The sequence below is a fragment of the Rhinopithecus bieti genome, unplaced genomic scaffold (genome assembly GCF_001698545.2).
Source record: "Rhinopithecus bieti isolate Rb0 unplaced genomic scaffold, ASM169854v2 scaffold_1887, whole genome shotgun sequence".
Taxonomy (NCBI): Eukaryota; Metazoa; Chordata; class Mammalia; order Primates; family Cercopithecidae; genus Rhinopithecus; species Rhinopithecus bieti.
This window is the reverse complement of record NW_016803685.1, coordinates 1-18735: the sequence shown is the minus strand read 5'-3', so window position 1 is coordinate 18735 and position 18735 is coordinate 1.

Below are 18735 nucleotides of genomic sequence, written 5' to 3'. Positions count from 1 at the left end.
TGATTAAGCCAATTTGTGTCAAAATTGTATTTATTTTTGAAAATATTACTAACAATGGTACAATAAATAATCCGTGTATATATTTTCTCCACTTTTCTAACTACCTCCAGAATAAATTATGAGTTGGAATTTCTGGATCAAATTCAAACTCGATATTTAAACAAAGCTGTTCAAAATAATATGAATGCTATAGACAAAATGCTCACTTTTTAGATACTAGAATATCGTCCTTATTTTTACCAAGAAACACATTAAAATTTATATAAAATATATCAGAATGTCCTCAGTTGTGCTCCATATTTATTCAGAATATCGACTTATTTAGACAGATAACCATGAGGTCAATTGCCAAAATTAAACATAAATGTCTAAATGTAATCAGTCAACATACACTAATTTCATTGAAATGTTGCAGAGGGAAATAAAAAGCACTAAATGAGAGTTTTTCTGAGCAGTAATTACTAACCAACTATATTAGTCTGTCTTTATGCTGGTATGAAAAAATACCCGAGACTGGGTAATTTATAAAGAAAAGAGGTTTAATTGATTCACAGCTCTGCATGGCTGGGGAGGCCCCAGGAAACTTACATACATGGCAGAAGTCACCTCTTCACAGGGTGGCAGGAGAGAGAAGTGCCAAGCAAAAGGAGGAAAAGCTCCTTATAAAATCATCAGATCTCATGAGAACTCACTCACTATCATGAGAAAAGCATGAGAGTAATCACTCCTATGATGAAATTACCTACCATCAGGTCCCTCCCTCAACCAGTGGGGATTATGGGAACTAGAATTCAAGGTGAGATTTGGGTGGGGACACAGCCAAATCATACCAAAAACCAAAACATAAAATGTGAACTTAATATTTCAATTTTAATATTTGCCTTTTTTGAAATTATATTGGTATTTTTGGCAGTTTGGGTCCTGGAAAATCAATTTGAATAATATTGATAAACTTAGTTTTTTAGTAATGAAAATAAAAATGACTCTGTTTTTTGTTTTGTTTTGTTTTAGTTGATCTGCCATATTGAAACAAATGTATGGACAATACCTTTTAAAAATGGCTATCTTGTGATTTGGAAAGATACCATGAGGTCACTCAAACTTTATTATTATCCAACATTGAGTTGCATTTTAAATTCGCTATTTGATGTGATTGCTATTTGTGGATATTGGCAGTTGTTTACAAAAAGGAGTACAGTTTGATTACCTTTTTCATGTTAGTATCAACTTTAAATTCTGATCTTAAGGAATAAAATTTCACTTTTTTATTTAAACAAGAATTATTTCCTTGAATTAGAATCTCCAGCCCATAATAGGTGGAATTTTTCTACTAAAGTGCTTGAACACTGTGCTCTAATTTCAGTAACGACAATCTGTTATTCACAGCCTACAACCCATCCTTTATCGGTGACAGCACATGCGAAGTTATTTTATCAGCAAGCATATCTAGATAAAAATGATACTTTTGATACATTTTAGACTCATTGCTTCAGTTATGATGGAAAACTTGAAATTAATGTTACCATAATGTTTTAAGTTAAAAATAAAAATAAAATATGCAGCTTTCCAAGGAAAGTCCAGGTAGCAGAAACCGTATAGGGAAGTTCATATCTTAGTGAATATGTCATGATTCAGAATTTGGCCCTTAGACTTGAATCACCAAACACTGCGCTTTATCAGTTTCTTTGAGATTATTAGGCTTTCTATGACAAGCTCATACCAACCAAATTCCCAAAAGATATAAGTACATAGATGAGTAGATAAATGATATGGTCAATTCCTTAAGTTAATTTCCTAAAAGAAATGGTTTTATTATTCATCCCTAAGTTGAACAATTTTTTTCCTGGTGTCAAGGTACCTATGAAGTGGAATTAATAACTTTAAGGTTGCCTGATGAGGGTGAAATCAGATAAATTGCAAGAGAATAATTCAAATAGTTACCTTATTTAGGACATGATGATCTTATTTGGGACACGATGAAACCTACCGAAGCTTTCTTCTCCAACGGAGAGATGACCTCCCTGATGACCATGTATCTTTTATTGGATAATAAAGGAAAATATCCTAATCTACCTTTCACAACTGCCTCTGTAATCTTGTCACTGTCATGCATTGAAATTCTTTCTCAGGTAACTATGGTAAAGTGTTGAGAGTCTGCTTATTCCCAACAGATAATTTTTTAATTGATTTAATTTTCAGAACAAATTTTTATTTAATTAGCAAGTGCTTGGACATATTCCCGCACAGTCTACTCACAACACTTGCTAATTTTTACCATATAGAAATGTTCATAAACTGTTGGATAAAGTCATGTAAATGTGTCTTCACATTATGGCCATTAGATCTCACAAGCTAGAGAGTAGAAAACAGTTATCAACATCCCGTCTCTATAAAATGTCCTAGGTATACATTAGGAGTACAAAATTTCCAAATGGCATGGTGCATTTAATTTCAGAGCTTTGTATTTATCATAAGGAAAGTAATATTTAACCATTGTTAAAATTTTGGAATATAAGGAATTATATAGGGAAATAAATAAAAATTACCCATCCATGTAACGCCCAAAGATAATCACTCTGATAGCTTGTTATATTTCTTAACAGTTATTTCTATGCATATGTTATTTTTATATAGCCATGATGATACTAAGTTGTCTTATGTGCAGCCTAAACATTTCCTATTGTTACTAAAATTTCTTTGTAATCATTTTCCCCGGCACTTAAAATGTATTGAGCATGTAGAAAGTACTCAACAAATGTTAAAGAGGTTGGGTGCTGCGACTCGCTCCTGTAATTTTAGCACTTTAGGAAGTTGAGACAGGTGCATCACTTGAGCAGAGGGGTTTGAGGCCAGCCCGGCAACATGGTAATACCCTGTTGCTATAAAAAGATACAATAATTAGCCGGGTGTGTGCGTCTATCTCAACTACTTGGGAGGCTGAGGTGGGAGGACCACCTGATTCTGGGGAAGTTGAGGCTTCAGTGGGCTGTGATCACACCACTGCACTCCTGCATGGGCAACAGAGTGAGATCCTGTCTCAAAAAAATAAAAATAAAAAAATAAAGGCCAGGTGCAGTGGCTCATGCCTGTAATCCCAGCACTTTGGGAGGCTGAGGCGGGCAGATCACAAGGTCAGAAGTTCGAGACCAGCCTCGCCAACAAGGTGAAACCCCGTCTCTACTAAAAATACAAAAATTAGCTGGGCTTGGTGGCAGGTGCCTGTAATCCAAGCTACTTGGGAGGCTGAGGCAGGAGAATCGCTTGAACCCAGGAGGCGGAGGTTGCAGTGAGCCGATATCACACCATTGCACTCTAGCCTGGGTGACAGGAGGAGACTCCGTCTCAATAATACTAATACTAATACTAATAATAAATAAAAAATAAAGACAAATGCTACAGAGATGTTACCACCCAGACCTTCCTTAATGGCTAATTATCTGTTGTATGTCTTACTCTTTAATTGCAATTCCTTAGCATTGTTATTTAGCTTCTTCTCTCAACCAGCAATTTATTTCAAAAAGATTCAAGCCTGTTATTTCAAGCAGTAATAGCATAGTCAACACCTATGTACCTTTCACCTATGTTCACTCACTGTCATCTTCTGCCAAATTTGTTCTTTTCTTTTTTTTTTCCTGTATATTTTGAATGATTGGGAAGTTGCATGTTAAACATATGTACTTCCATGTATGCATATGTAGTGGAAAACTCCCTACTGTGTTCTTCTAAGAGAATGAGAGTGAAGAGGGCAAATAATATTTTAGCATTATTACAAAGATACCTTTGTCCTGATGGAGTGCAGAAGAGTGTCAGGGACCAGAGAGTGTGTGTATATATAGTACACACATGTAAGTACACACATATAAAAAGTATTTACAAAACATGGTTATAATAAACTTATGTTTTGTATATATATTATACATACATAGTTACGTGTGTATATTTAGTTCTGGGGTTAACAACATGTAGGGAAGTATTTATGCATCAATAGATAGTTCTCAATTATAGCATTATAATGGCTGCTTAGAACTTCTTAATATCATAATTATTTAACCTATCTCCTATTTTTCTATATTTATTTTCAGTAGTTTAAGAAAGCAATAATTAGTATTATTACTAATTTTTATTCCTACCAGAAATTTGTAGTGTTTTGATGAATATAATTTGCAGTTTTCAATATGTTTGACCAACAATCCTAAAATTGTGTGTTCAATAAACTGTTCATTAAAACTTTATCTGCCATGTGATTTGAAACTCTTACTTTAGCATAGCAATTCTCAAACATTTTGGTCTCGGAACCTCTTTACACTCTTAACTATTATTGAGGACCCCATAGATCTTTTGTGTATGAAATATAAACAAAAACAGGTTGTGTCTATTAATACTGTTTGACATTAAAAACTCATAAATTTGTATAACATTTATTAATTGCAAAACAATGATAGACCTATTATATGTTAATATAAATGAGATTTTGTGCAAAATAATGTTTTACAAAATAAAAATATTTAGTGAGATGAGTGACTTTGTCTCGTATTTTTGCAAATATCTTTTATATCTAGCTTAATAGAAGGTAGCTGGATTTTCTTATCTGTTTCTGCATTGAATTTATTGCAATATGATGCACCATGTAGCCTTTGGAAAACTCCCCACTGTGTTCCCTGAAGAGAATGACAGTGAAAAGAGCAAATAATAATTTAGTATTACTATAAATATATCTTTGTCCTCCTGGACTGCAGAAGAGTCTCATGAACCCTAGGGCTCCCCGAAGCACACTTTGAGGACCTTTGCTTTAACCTAACATGGAAGTGTTTTAATGCAGTGTTTAAGAATGTGAACTCTGGAAGTCAGAATGTCTGGACACAAATCCGGTCTCTATAACTGATTTGGGTGACTTCAGGTAAGTTCTTTATACTCTTTCAAGCTTCATCTATGAAGAGGAGCTCACTTTATGGAGTTGTGAAAAGAAAAGGAATGATGTAATTAATATGCTCGAAAACATGATGGGTACAGAGTTAATTTTTAACATGTGCAAGCTGTATATGATGATTCTGGATTTTGCATCCTTTTACATGGATCTGTCTGTTTCTGTACTATTCCCACACTGTTTGAATCACTATAACATTAAGATAGATTTTTAACATTGGTAGGGGACAGTCTCCTTTATTAATCTTCATTTTCAAATTTTCAAAATATCTTGGCTGATATAGCATGTCTACTATTTCAGATCATTTTCCCAAGTTCTAATAATATCAAGGACTGATTAGAATTAACCAAAAATTAAAATTGGTTTGGAATCATTATATGCTTTTGAAATTTGAAATAGGGTATTTTCTTTCCATTTATTTGAGTAGATACTTTAAAAGCTCAGTAGGCCGGGCGCAATGACTCACGCCTGTAATCCCAGCACTTTGGGAGGCCGAGGTGGGTGGATCACGAGGTCAGGAGATCGAGACCATCCTGGCGAACACGGTGAAACCCAGTCTCCACTAAAAATACAAAAAATTAGCCCGGCGTGGTGGCGGGCGCCTGTAGTCCCAGGTACTCGGGAGGCTGAGGCAGGAGAATGGTGTGAACCCGGGAGGCGGAGCTTGCAGTGAGCCAAGATGGCGCCACTGCACTCCAGCCTGGGCGACAAAGAGAGACTCAGTCTCAAAAAATAATAATAATAATAAATAAATAAATAATAAATAAAATCTCAGTAACTCTTAAATAACTTAAGCTCTAAAGTTACCTAGTAATTATAGGAGAATCTTTATCATGAGAAGTTTTCTATTTCGACAACTGAAAAATAAACTTTAGGTTGTTTAATAATTTGAATAAAACCTGTAATAAAATTGTTTTTAAACATAAAAATAAAAATATTCAGTAAGTTTGCTCGGACTGGATGCTTAGTTTTACAAACAATCAGTAGCATTTTCATTTGGATAGATAACTTTTTCTTTCCAAAATAAAACCCACCAGTAGATACATTTCTATGATACATTTTTTATCAGCAATAGGAACAGATTTTCTTTTACACTATTTTTTTCAGCAGATAATTATTACTACCATTACATATAAATCCCCTTACCTGATTACATGACCAGCAAATAATGCTTTATGTTAAATACACGTATGGTCAGCAGACATTGGAAAATTTTGATCAATGCTAACTTCCGTCCTGCCTTCCTTCCTTCCTTCCTTCCTTCCTTCCTTCCTTCCTTCCTTCCTTCTTCCTTTCCTTCTTTCTTTCTTTCTTCATTGTTCTAGGGTACATATGCAGAGTGGGCAGTTTATTACATAGGTATACCCGTGCCATGGTGGTTTACTGCACCCATCAACCCGTCACCTACATTAGGTATTTCTCCTAATGCTATCCCTCCTCTAGCCCCCCACCCTCCGAGAGACACCAGTGTGTGATGTTCCCCTCTCTGTGTTCATGTGTTCTCATTGTTCAACTCCCACTTATGAGTGAGTACATGTAGTGTTTGATTTTCTGTTCTTGTGTTAATTTGCTGAGAATGATGGCTTCATCCATGTCCCTGCAAAGGACATGAACTCATCCTTTTTTATGGATGCATAGTATTACATGGTGTATATGTGCCACATTCTTTTTATCCAGTCTATCATTGATGGACATTTGGGTTGGTTCCAAATATTTGCTATTGGGAATTGTGTCACAGTAAACATACGTGTGCATGTGTCTTTATAGTGGAATTATTTATAATCCTTTGGGTATATACCCAGTAATAGAATTGCTGGGTCAAATGGTATTTCTGGTTCTAAATCCTTGAGGAATCACCACACTGTCTTCCACAAAGGTTGAATTCATTTACACTCACACCAACAGTGTAAAAGCATTCTTATTTCTCCACATCCTCTCCGGCATCTGTTGTTTCCTGACTTTTTAATGATGGCCATTCTAACTAGCATGAGATGGTATTTCATTGTGGTTTTGATTTGCATTTCTCTAATGACCGATGATGATGAGCTGTTTTTCATATGTTTGTTGGCTACAGAAATGTCTTCTTTTGAAAAGAGAAACACTATTTTCAATGGTTATTTACATGCAACACTGTTCATTTTAAGTACACATTTAATTGAGTGCCCACCATGTTTTCATAAGTATCATGAAGCATTATATTTGATATATAGTTCCCCCATTGAACTCTAAACGGTTAAGTCATCTGCTGAGATAAATCATACAGCTGTGAAGTAACAGAGTGGGATTGTGAACCCACATCTGTTTGACTTCAAAAGCCTAAGCACTCCATAATTATATTCATTTTTTCTACTGAAGAATTCAGAGCCTTTTAACATTGCAAAAGTATCCTGGGAATTAGGAGAAGCCGTTCACAAGTGGTGACATGTGTGAGTCTCTAATACCCCTTCATTGTTTGGGTTTCCCCAGTCTTCCAAATGGAAGACTTCATTGCTATCTTTAAAGATATCCTTTTACCTATGGAGTCACTGCAGGCAGTTTGAAGGTCACAGTTTTTTCCCTTCTTGCAGCAGTTCCCTTGGCTATCTCCATGCAGAACTCTTTTCCCTTTCTTTTTCCCCCAATACTTATTGTTTCATTCACATATGTACTCACTCACATGTAATTATTGAGTGTCCCCATGAGCCTTAGTGCACAGTTCTAAGACTTGTTATCTTTCCATGTTTTGTTCTCCTGTCCTTTCTTGGTCTCCGCTCACTAAAGTCACATTTTTTATTCTAAGGCCATGCTGTTTATGGGTGTTCTGAAGAGTAGCAGAGGTAAGAATCTTGCCAAGCAAAATGCTATGAAGGCCTAAAACAAAGACTTCCTTTAAATTATTCTGCTTAGTGACCTTGCTAAAAACTTCCTTTCTCTGATTTCAGACCACTTTTTTGAATTCTCGTGAGTATATTTAACTGTTTGCTAAGGATGAGTATTAATTAATTTCTGTAATATTGGATCACCTCCCAGTCCTACAGTCTCCACATGGGCAGGATCACTTGCATTCTGTTAAATTGCATGCTAAATTTGGGAAATTTCCCTCATAAAATATATAGTATCACTATATAGTTATCCAGATAATACTGTTAACTGTTCTCTGGCTACAAAATTTCAAAAATTTGTTTATCAAATGGTCCTCTTTACACAGTAATGTCCTTGCAGAAAGGAAATTAAAAGATGTTTCTTGTTCTACAAGGGTGTAAAATTAAGAAGAAAATAAAATTTAGAAAATTTCACTTTTAGTTTTCAGAAAAAAAGACCCTAACCTTTTATAATTCAAAATAGTAGAGATTAAAATCAAACCCTTTACAGAGATTATACAAATCTATTATTTGGCCTAAAGATTTGCTTTCAATTCATCTATTATTTTATGAATGTCATAATGCATTAATTAGAAATTATATCACATTTCCTGCCAATTTTATTTTATGTATTAAAAAAATGTTTATGAATACAAAACAGTTGTACACATTCATGGGATACATGTGCTATTTTGATACAAAGATACAATGTGTAATGATCAAATCAGGGTAATTGGGATATCCATCGCCTCAAATCTTTATCATTTCTTTGTGTTAGGAACACTCCAATTTAACTCCTAGAGTTATTTTCCAAAATATGAAAAATTATTCTTGACCACAGTCACCCTTTCATGCTACTGAACACCAGGATCTTATTCATTTATCTAACCGTATTTTTGTACCCACTAACCAACCTATAATTTTTCCCCCTTCCCTATTACCCTTCCCAACATTCTGATAACTTACATCATTCTACTCTACTGGTAACCATCATTCTATTCTATCTTCATGAGATCAATTTTTAAAGCTCCTACATATATGATATTTGTCTTTCTCTGCTTGGCTTATTTCACTTAACATAATGTTCTCCAGTTCCATTCACATTGTTTCAAATAACAGGATTTCATTCTGTTTCATGACTGAATAATAATTGTGTATATGTACCACATTTACTTCATTCATCCATTGATGGACACTCAATGAATGGTTGATTCCATGTCTCGGTTATTTTGAATAGTGCTGCAATAAACATGGGAGTACAGATGTCCCTTTAATGTACTGATTTTCATTCTTTTGGATATGTCTTACAGCAGGATTGCTGGTACTGCTAATTAAAAGAGGAAGAGGAAGGAGAAGGAGAAGAAGAGAAGGAGAAAGAGAAGAAAAGGATCCACAGCAGTAAAAACAAAACGTTGCATTGACAAATCAATCTTCTAAAGAAGGATCAGGTGAACTGACCAATGCTCCAGGACTGCAATTAGACATCTGTTGATTTTATGAACACACTGTAGGGTGCATTTATATATACTCAAAACAGACATGTTTACATAAAAGACTAAAAGGCTATATTCCCAAGAGGCTGAATTAACCATACATGTAACTTTATCACTCTACTACACTTTCATAAAGCTCATAGATTTAACTTTTTGAGAAAATATAAATTATGGTACTTTTTCTAATCATTATTGTAAGAGATTTGTCAGAAATTAGTAGAGATGGTTTTTCATGTGTTAAAAAATTAGGGCTAAGGAAATTAAGATGGCAAATGACAAATATCAAACTAAATGTTTCTTATGCTACAATATTTAATAGGATGCTATCTTGGCACTCATGCTTTCAAGCATGGTCTTGTCTGCCTAGATTTCTGAACCATGATTCCAACTCTCCAATGTCCACACAATGTCCACTGAGAAGCTCTTGCACTGTCCTTTAGTTCATTTGTACTCAAATCTGTTCTCTACCATCTCAATTGATTCTAGAGTCCTCTAGTAACTTTGGTACCTGAGTGCTCTTCAATGTCTGGTAATATTCCCAATGATTCTCAGTCCTGGTAGCCCACCTATCCCTAGACCGATCCAAGGTAATAGGAATGGTTCAGAAGAATGACTGGATCAGACTTTGCTTCCACTTTTTACTTCCCCTCTGACTCTCGGAGGGAAAAAATAGTTCTGGGAAGCTAAAGTGGATAAAGGAAAGAAGAGCATGCAAATAGGTAAAAACTGTAGACAGTGGCTCATTTGTTTGTGCACAGCAAATGCCTACCTTTTCATCTACCCAACTTTCCCTTCCTAGGGAACATTTTGAAGTAAAGTTCCAAAATTATTATTTTTATATGTCTCAATTTTCTTTCCATTTTAATTAATTTATTTGTCTGCTAAACCAGGTAACTCCAAGTCTCGGTCCTCTTAGGTTCCTTGAGGCAAGGCATCTTGCTCCTCTTCAGCAACCTGCTCTGTAGGAACACAACATTGCAGCCCCTTCTGCTCAGTTCATCCAGTTACCATCCACCTGTTTCTTAACCTGTAAACTTTTCTGGAAATCAATCATCCATTAAACCATCCTTTCTTATTCTTTGTCTTTATGAGTTTATGCAGTTTTTCTTTTCCTTTTAGTGGAAAGGGAAGAGGATCAGGAGGAAAATGCACATAATTAGCTCACATTATTTGGCCAGAAATCTCCACCAATTTCTAATCTTTTGAGAAGTACTTACATGTAAGCTGCCAAAAAAAAAAAAAAAAAAAAAAAAAAAACAAAACAAAAAAAAAACAAACAAAAAAAACCTTTTCTAATTTTTAGAAACAAAACAGAAATACTAAAAGGTCTCATTTTTGCAAGACTAAAAAACACAAGAATTCCAAAGAGAAATTCATCAGGTCATAAAAGCTTTGTGTATTTGATCATATGGCAAATAGTCAAATTACAAATACATTTAAAATGAGGCCAGGTGCAGTGGTACACACCTGTAATACCAGCACTTTGGGAGGCCAAGGCAGGCAGATGGCTTGAGCCTAGGGGTTCAAGGCCAGCCAGGGCAACATGGTAAAACCTCATCTCTACTAAAAATATAAAAATTATCTGGGTGTGGTGGCGCATGCCTATAATCCCAGCTACTTGGGATCCAAAAGCACAAGAATTGCTTGAACCCAGGGGGCAGATGTTGTAGTGAGCTGAGATCATACCACTGTACTCCAGCCTGGGCGACAGAGAGGAACTGTGTTTCAAAAAATAAAAATATAAAAATAAATAAATAAATACATTTACAATAATGAAAATCAAACAAGTTTAATGTTACTTTGAAATGAATATGTATATTATGCACTTTTCTGTTTAAATTATTTTAAAATAAGTAGCATAAGAAACTTTTCAATAGGCAAGTTTTACATAATAAATACTAAAGGATGAAAATTAAAACGTTTAATTTATTTTGAAATAATATTATATATTATATATTTTCTGTTTAAATCATTTTAAAATAAGCGTATGAGAACTTTTTTCATATGTCAGTTTTTAAAATACATTTATAAATATATTGTTTACATTAAAACAATTTTACAAACAATATTTAATAATAAATTGGTCCAAAATGTTTTACTTCAAATAAACCTTACCATATACTATTTGAAAAAAATTTAAAAGATCTTAAGGATTTTTAATCGTGCCATTTAATAAATTATTACTGTGAAAGGATTTGTGGACTCAATAAATTTTAGAAAGTGCTAAGTGAGGATGCCCTGCAGTCCTTTTCTAATGTGAGCTAAACCCTAATAGGGGTGGGATGAAACCCCAATAGTTCTATTATTTTTAAAATTATACTTACATTTACATATTTCTTTTTTTTTTTTTTTTTTTTTTGAGGACGAGTCTCGCCTCTGTCGCCCAGGGACTGAGAGTGCAGTGGCCGGATCTCAGCTCACTGCAAGCCTCCGCCTTCCCGGGTTTACGCCATTCTCCTGCCTCAGCCTCCCGAGTAGCTGGGACTACAGGGCACCCGCCACCTCGCGGCTAGTTTTTTGATTTTTTTTTTTTTTTAGCAAGACGGGGTTATCACCGTGTTAGCCAGGGTGGTCTCGATCTTCCTGACCTCATGGATCCACCCGTCTCGGCCTCCCAAAGTGCTGGGATTACAGGCTTGAGCCACCGCGCCCGGCCAACATTTACATATTTCTTAAAGTACATTTTGAATGTGAGATATTTTAAACTTCTTCCATTTAACAAGTATTTACTGAACAGTCTCTCTCAGGAACTCTTCTAGGCAGTGGGATATAACAGCAAACAAAACAGAGAAGGTCGTTCACGAAGATTGAGTTTTCAGAGTGAGGGGTGGTGATAACAGTAAATAAACAAACACACAAACAGGATAAAGGTGATGAAAGCATACGAAGGAAGTAAAGAAATATGATAGATATTATCTGGCTAATGGAATGGAAAACATCGCTTCTGGGGTGATATTTATCCAAATTTTAGGGTTTCTTGAGAGGCTGTTGAGCTAGCTGAAGTTTTATCCTTTCTTTAAAATTGCTGAAATTCCATAGAGATGACATGGTGGTTAGACAATGCTAGCACATTGGGCACCACCCATGAAGCCTGAGCACGGGTAGCAAACCTTTTGGGTTGTCTGCTCAGCACACAAAGACCTCCCATCTTGCCCCCTCTTCTACCACAGGATGTGGCCCCATAGTCATACGTGTAAACTAAGATGGTTCTACCTTGAGCGCAGTTGATTAGACTAGGTCAGAACCAACACACAGTTATTTTCTCAGTGTGCTTGGAAATGGAATATGAACATAGGCAGCCAACTTGGACCACACATTGTGGACCCACCTTGTGAAAATCCATTCAGTAAGGAAAACACAAAGCAGATGTGCTGAGAGGAGTATTTCTAGGGAAGAGAGTTCTGACGGTGCTACTAGGTTATCAATTGCCTTCAGGTGCCCACATTTAGGCCTTCTCAGGCCCTGCTGCCACATCCCAACTTTGAGTCCTTATCGGAAAATAACAATTTTAAAAAATTAAATTTAGCTCCCACTTGTTTCTGGTAGCAAAAGTGATTTTTTGAAATAATACATGAATGACAATGCACAATGTGCCTGAGTGTCCAATATTGAGGAAACAACTAATTTTCACATGAGCATACACGTTGTTAACCAGCGACACCTGACCCACTCTTTAAACCTGAAGAAATACTTATACTACTTACAAAATGGCTCTACTGCCTGAGATTAACTTTGTATTCTTGGATTTTATTTGTATCCCCATAAACAAGGGCAATCAATTTTTAAGCTTGACACATCAATCTGGCTACATGCTAATTCTGGTATGGTAATTTCTGGTAAATTTTTAAACTAATCTTTGGTTAGTCCATCTTTAATGGCTCTAATGTATGCACAGGAAAATTATGTCTCAATACATAACATTAGCATATTAATTTTTGTTTACCTTCTGTAAAGTTCTAAAAACTATTGTGACAAAATAAACATAACACAAAATTGACCATTTTAGCCATTTTAAAGTGTACAGTTCAGTGGCATTAAGTACACTCATATTGTTAATTCTGCTAAAACTTAAACACACACACAGATTGAATATTAAACAAACTAAAAACAATGTTCCTCATCTACAAGAGATATACACAATTTTTATTAATTCATCAGTCAAACATTTACCTATTTTGTGTCTGTCATTGGGGTAGAAATTAGAGATACAAAGATAAGATAAATCACACATTGCTACGAAAAGTTTGCAGTCAACTGGGGAGTTTGATACTTGAACAAATACTTGCATTACAGTTTAATAAGTAACAGTTTACATAAGGTACAATAGGCAAAATAAGCAAAAGCTTCACCTTGGAGGAGATACAGAAGCAATTTTTTGAGAGATGTGTAGGAGTTCATCAAGTGGAAAAGGCTAGGGGAGATTTTGAAGCTAAGGTACCAGCACAGCAAAGGTATAACAGCTGCTAATACAGTGTATGTGCAGAAAGGCAATATATTGTAGATTGGGTTGGTGGGCATCATAGTTGTTTAGCAAAGTTAGTCATGTGGATCTTAGGTTTCTGATTTGTGCTATACCCATGAAATAAGTGTAATATTTTCAAAAGTTTTTTCCCATATTTGCACATCACTTAATATTAATATCTGAATATTATTATTAATGCACTCAATTAACTTCTTAACTGAAATAAATTTATTTTAAAAGGAAGTTCTACTTCACTACCCTAGAAAAAGAAAACTCTATCACTTTGTGAAAATCAAAGATAATACAATAAAAACAAAACAAATAAATTACTAAATTCTAATTATCTACCACTGACTGCTAAAAGACTCTAAAGCAGAGATTTGGGATTAAAGAAGATTAGTATTAAAACTCTTAAAATATACAAAATGGAGAACTGCTTCTTGAATTCATCAGAAAATATGAAAGAGAATTGAAAGAGGAATATTTTCTCAGTATGTGATTCTGTGTTATTTAAGACCATATTCATGTATCTCCCTAAATCTTTTCAAGCACTATCAGTGAGACACATTGCATATTTCATAAAACCTGGATTACAGAATTTTGATGTTGGAACGAGCAAGTGGAGAATAAAGGAGATTTAAAGTATTTAAGGCCTTTGAAGTCCAGGTCATACAGTTGTTAATACATAGCATAAAAATATGATACAACTGCACTGATGAATTAGGAAATGAACAGTGGAATCAGAAAAGATAGGGCTATCAAGGTGGAGAAAAAGAGGAAAGCATTGATACAAGGCAAATTTCTCTGTCAGAAGTACATTATAGATTCTCAAGAAATGTTTGTTTCCTGGCTGACTGATAGGAATCAAGAACACAAAGTATTGGACAGTGAGTATTTGAAAAGAGCAAGGAATCTGTTAAGTTAGAGATGCAGTGACTTAACATTGGCTAGACTGAATTCAGATTTATTTGTGTCTAAAATCTATTCCTTCTCTTTACTCTTTCAGGAAATCACACTACTTCCTGGGTGTGGATTTTTCTTGTTGCAGAAACAGAAATGATTACGAGTTTCTGCAACAATAGATTTGTTGTTACCTTCCAGGCAGCTACATGGATCTTGTTACTGATTATGTTTCCCTTATTGAATAACCTACTAAACATCTTTGTGCTGAATTGATTTGTGACCCAACTTTAGCAAGTTAAAAGCTTTCATTAAATACATTTGTGTACTCATGTCACTTTTAGTTCTATCTTATTTTGTTATAATACCATAGTTTTCCATTTGTCTCATGCTTTTCTTTTGGTTGCATTTCATTTCTTTGGTTTTGTCTTTAATTTTTTTTTTCTAAAATTTGTGCTGCTGATACTAACTTTTTAATTTAATCTTTCTAGCCACCTTAAATCATTTTTGAAAACTTGATTAGTATATAAATAAATGGACTTCAAATTCCATTCAATTGCACAAATCGGACTCTGTAGTCACTTTTGATATGACGTTTTGATTACCATATGGAATTAAACAATAAATGTTACCTAGTTCGTTCTTTCAACTCCTTTCCAATCTGTCCCATTTATATCAATTCACAGTTGCTACACTCATTATGCGTTCAGGTTTCTTAAACAAGTTGCTAAAGGAGCTTTCTAGCTGGTCAGATGGTATCTACTTATTTCCGTGAGCTTTTCTTTATAGAGCCTCCAGAGTGAATTTTCTTAAAATAAAACAAACAAAAACAACAACTCAGTAATATACTCTCCTGCTCAATCTCAATGCCTCCCAGCTTTCAGAATCAAGTCCAAACACTGCAACAGCGTATAAGGCATCTAACAATGTGCCTTCCCCCTTTTGCTGGCTCTTCCTTTAAGCATCCTTGGCCTCTTCTCTCACAATGAGCCTTTTAAATAATACATTATACACTCACTGAACTATTTGTTATTTTCTACCATACTGTGCGCTCTCAACTCTCTCTTGCTAGACTACCCTTTCTAGGCTGTGCAGAGCCAGAGAAAACTGTCCTTGAACTCTCAAAGTATAGAGGAATTTTAAAGTTAGTAAGTACTGATCAGTAGCTCAGGTCTATGAGCAAGGTCATTTTAGGAAGTAGATGTTAAGTGGGTGATTGAGCTACACCTTATCCAAAAAGAGAGAAAACAGACGAGTCTCAACTCCACCCTGCCTAAGGCAAGAAGGGTACTGCAAATCTATAAAAGAATATTCTCTCCTACCACCATCTACCACCATATATCATAGATTATTGGAAGAGGGTCTAGTGGTTACGTGATCAATAATGCAAGTGACTGGCACTCCTGGTCAAATTGATACCATAACTTTTTCACTCTTCGGGTGTTTTTCTTCTTTTTTTTGTAAAAGTAGATTAAGGAATGTTAGCTTCTGACAGCCTCTGCAATGCCTAGCTTCTTGAGAAAATCTGTATGGGGGAAAAAAACTGTCCTGTCTACACCAATCTGGGAAGTTCTACCTACCTGATCTCAAAAGATAAAGTAAGTTTATTATTTAGAATAAAGCTAAAAAATGTTTAGATAAAAGTTACAGGCCCAGTATGGTGGCTCATGCCTGTAATCCTAGCACTTTGGGAGGCCAAGGCAGAAGGATCGCTTAAGACCAGGAGTTTGAGACCAGCCTGGGCAACATACCATGACGTCGTCTCTACAAAAAAAATTAAAAATTAGCTGTGAGTGGTGGTGTGTGCCTATAGTCCCAGCAATTCAGGAGGCTGAAGCAGGAGGATCACTGAAGCCCAGGAGTACATGGTTGCATGAACTGTGATCCCACTCTTGTACTCCAGCCTGGGTAACAAGCAAGACTCTGTCTCGAAAAACTAAAAAAAGAAAAAGAAAAAAGTTATAACAACTTATTAATTATTAAAATCCTATTGCCTCTTTGCTTTCTGGCATAGAAGACAAATTTTAAATTTCCTTGAGAGACTATATAGATTCTTAAACACATTATCAGTGGCAAAAAGAAGAACCGTAATTACTTGGTTGGAAATAAAAAACTGCTCCTTCAACAAAGGAGCGGATGTTGGATTTAAGCAACGGAGTCCATTTGAGAAAAGTGTACCCATTAAAAAAATCAATACTTCTAGCTCTAGGGGTCAAGCAAATGTTTTTAAATTCTGCCAAAAATATATAATAATGACTGTGAGCATTTCATCTGGCAAACATTTTAGGCTTAAGGTTTGTCATACTTACAGGCTTTGGAAGATGAAAAACAAACAAACAAAATAACCTCTAAATATCGATTGACAAATGATTTACAGAATCAACATGTCATTAAAATGTCAACTGTATAAACAAGCTGCACAATCATATTTATGATAGATTTGACTAAGTCAGTAAGGAGTCAGTAAGGAGGATACAGACTGTTTACTGTTTATATATATATATATATATATATACACACACACATATAGGGTATGTGTGTGTGTGTATATATATATATGTAGGTGTGGTTGCTCCAGTTGCATGCAAAAAGCTTCATTTTATATACACACACACACACACACACATATATATATATATCAGACATTAAGAAAATAAATACATCTGGTTTCCCAATAATACAAATTGAATGAGTTTTTAACACTGGTTAGCACTGATTTCCCTTTTTCGGGTTTTTTGAAGGGGTTTAAAAAATCTTTTAAATCTTACCGTGTTAGAGAATCATATAAATGACTACAGGTTTATCTAACTTCCCACTAGCATATTTGATAATTCAGTTCAAAATCAATGACAGTTCATCATCTCACACAGGGTTTCAATATTTCTATTTGAAATATACAGAAACTGGAGCCAACTACAAACAGCAAATTTTATTTTGGATTCCCAGCTGGGATAATTCCATGGTAAGCTAAAGAAGGAAAAGTCTAATTCTCCTAAGGTTCAATCAAAATATACTGACCTTAGAAATGCAGAGTCATCCATGTAAATAACATATTTGGAATTTGTTAAATGTGTTCATTTTTTCCCTCAGCCCACCATATATCAACAATAAAACAGAAAGGAGTTTTTCACATTCTCTCATCCCACTATTTTGGGTTGTAAGGGATAAAAAGCAATCAGAATGCAACTGCATGGAAAGTTGACTCGCCATTGCAAGGTGGTATGAGGGAATTACATGGAGTTCTCCCTAGAGTGCAGGGATTATTTTATTCTGATTGGACAACTGCCCACATTATTTGTTCATGAAATACAGAAGAGATTACTAACAACCCTAATGATATATTTCACTAGTAGGTTTAAAACAAAACAAAACTGTAGACGACTCTGATGCTTTTATTATAAGAAGAAATTAGACTGGGTAAGGGAACAAAGAAAAGCATTGGTAGGTATGGTTGCTCCAGTTGCATGCAAAAAGCTTCATTCAATCTGTGTACTTAATTTCTACTGCTAAATTAATCTAAGAGATTCAGAGCTTTCAATATTGTTTTTTTCTTCCATATCCTTTTCTAAATGCTATGACATTCAACAAATTTATGTCCTTTCAAACATTCTTTCCTTCTTGTAGGGGAAGTTTTCATAGAAACTAGCAAATATTAGCTCAAATCCTAACATCAATTTGATTCCTGGTTTGAGTAAAATTTTTAAGTCACTTTTGTAGTTTTCCTTGACTTTATTTATCTTTCCTTGAGCTCGCTCTAAATCACTCTATCTTGGATTGCTTTTCAATAAGGAGTCTGTATTATTCTGTTGATATAAAAGGCCTCATTTTGAAGATAGCAAAGTGGCAGTTAGATATTGATTTGTTGATACACTGTAACTTTACTATCTCCATATCCCATTAGTCTCAGACTTCTGGGCCATGATGGATTCCAAATTCGCTAATGTTGTTGTTTTGAACTATTCAAAAAGTAGCATCCACAAGAGGCAAACAATTATATAGGGTGAATGCACAGATTGGACTTCAGAAATCATGTACTCCAATCCCTCAGTTTTGTAGATGATGAAATAAACCAAAAAACATTGAATTACCTACCTAAGAATGCACATTTACTATGTA